Raw genomic sequence first — 1,699 nt, 5'->3', positions numbered from 1 at the left:
GGCCTCTTTCCTCCATCCCAATTCCCTCCTTAGGAGACCCAGCAGTCTCTCCATGAGAACTGCTTGGAACTCTTTTCTAGTTCATCACTAACTGCAGAACGTTCCTTTTTGACATCTTTATCCTATCTGCATAACTTCAATAGACTTTACCGGGGAATCAGGATTCTGGATATCTATCTAGAGAAACATCTGGATAAGTCTTTCATGGCATCATCCAGAGAGCCAGATGTGCCTACTATTGACACAGTACAGGTGGGCTTCTAGGAAAGATGTTTTTGCCAATTGGAATGCATCCTCAGGCATTGTTATGATGATGTCCTGGAGGATCCCATACCAATGACTCCACCTTCATCTGACATGAAGTAAGGTTCTATGGAAAAAGCCAGTCATCTCAGATCACACATACCAACAGCTTTCCTAGGTTGAGGATGGAAAAAAAATAATTTCTCCATAATCCCCTCAGCTTCCAGTGACCAAATGAACAAGGACTCAGTGGTGAATGCAAGGTTTCCTACTTCATCATGAACTCTCTAATCACAAAACAAACACAAGAGAATATACAGCATTTTGAGTAGCAGGTAGGATTGAGAGATGCAGGATATACTCCTCATACAGACCACAGAAGAAGCCAAATATCACCGTGTGGTAGAGGCAGTCCATAAATTGAAATTACAAAATGGACAAAATGACAAAAGAACATAGACTGCTTCAGCCCAGTCCACTCCAAGTAGTATGCCCCATTCGTCTCCATTTCTAAGGTTCATGCTGATGATATCTAGACCTTGTAAGGAAGCAGAAGATCCATGAGTAAACCAGCCTCTGGAGATAGAGATAAACCTCATCTGAAAAATGGAGCCTTTTTAGAACAAAAACCCTTCAGAAATCTGACTTGGGTCCAATTCTTCAGAGGTACTAAGAAACCATCACAATGGAGCTCATTCCAGTTCAGGTGACTAGAATTGCAGAAGACTCAGCAGCCTTTAAGGCACTTAAATTGGACCTCCTAGTAATGGAAGAAAAGAAACAACCTTCCACGAATCCATAACTTAAACCGAGGATCATGATTATATTGACTCCGACAGGGTTCTAAAGCTCCCTTTGCTTCTGAGCAAAGTTTCTTTCCCTGGTGAATCACTGTTTTATAGAGAGAGTATCTTAGAATTTTCTTTCTTCTCACCCACCTTGCATTTGATTAGAAAGATGTCATACATTTACAATTCTGCTAAAGTCAATACTTCTGGGGAAGTGGGATTGATTCTTTAAATATTTGTAGCAAAGCTTGAATCTTTCTAATGTTTGAAGATCTATTCTGTAATATCCCCAAATTGGTCTGAATGACATCTCAAATACAGTCAACCACAGCCAATTATTGATCTATAGAACTAACAAGATGACCTTAGTTCAAATCAAGCCTCAGACATTTAATTGAATGATCTAGCACAATCTTCAGTGTACTCAACCATAAAATGAAGATAATATAACTTCTACTTCCCAGGATTGTTGTGGGATAATGAGATAATTTTTTTTAAAAATTATGCCAAACAAAGTCTACTAGATTTTAATTATTTTCCTTTTTTCTCTGCCATCTAGTTTTATAGATTTGAACTAAGGTCATCCTGGCTCCATGCTCAGCTCTTTCTCAAATACAAGGCTAGAGATTCTGCATTTTATCCTATATGCAATGACAAACCCACTGAGA

The 1,699-nt window shown here is 38.9% G+C and overlaps 1 pseudogene; it reads left to right on the top strand.

Annotated features, from left to right (window-relative positions):
- Positions 1-204: 204 nt before the first annotated feature.
- LOC141561939 (putative monooxygenase p33MONOX pseudogene) lies at positions 205-1,045 on the top strand (annotated as a pseudogene).
- The last annotated feature ends 654 nt before the right edge of the window (positions 1,046-1,699 follow it).

This window comes from Sminthopsis crassicaudata, chromosome 3 (genome assembly GCF_048593235.1).
Source record: "Sminthopsis crassicaudata isolate SCR6 chromosome 3, ASM4859323v1, whole genome shotgun sequence".
NCBI lineage: Eukaryota > Metazoa > Chordata > Mammalia > Dasyuromorphia > Dasyuridae > Sminthopsis > Sminthopsis crassicaudata.
The sequence above is the reverse complement of the archived record's forward strand: the minus strand, read 5'-3'. Positions and strand labels throughout refer to the sequence as shown.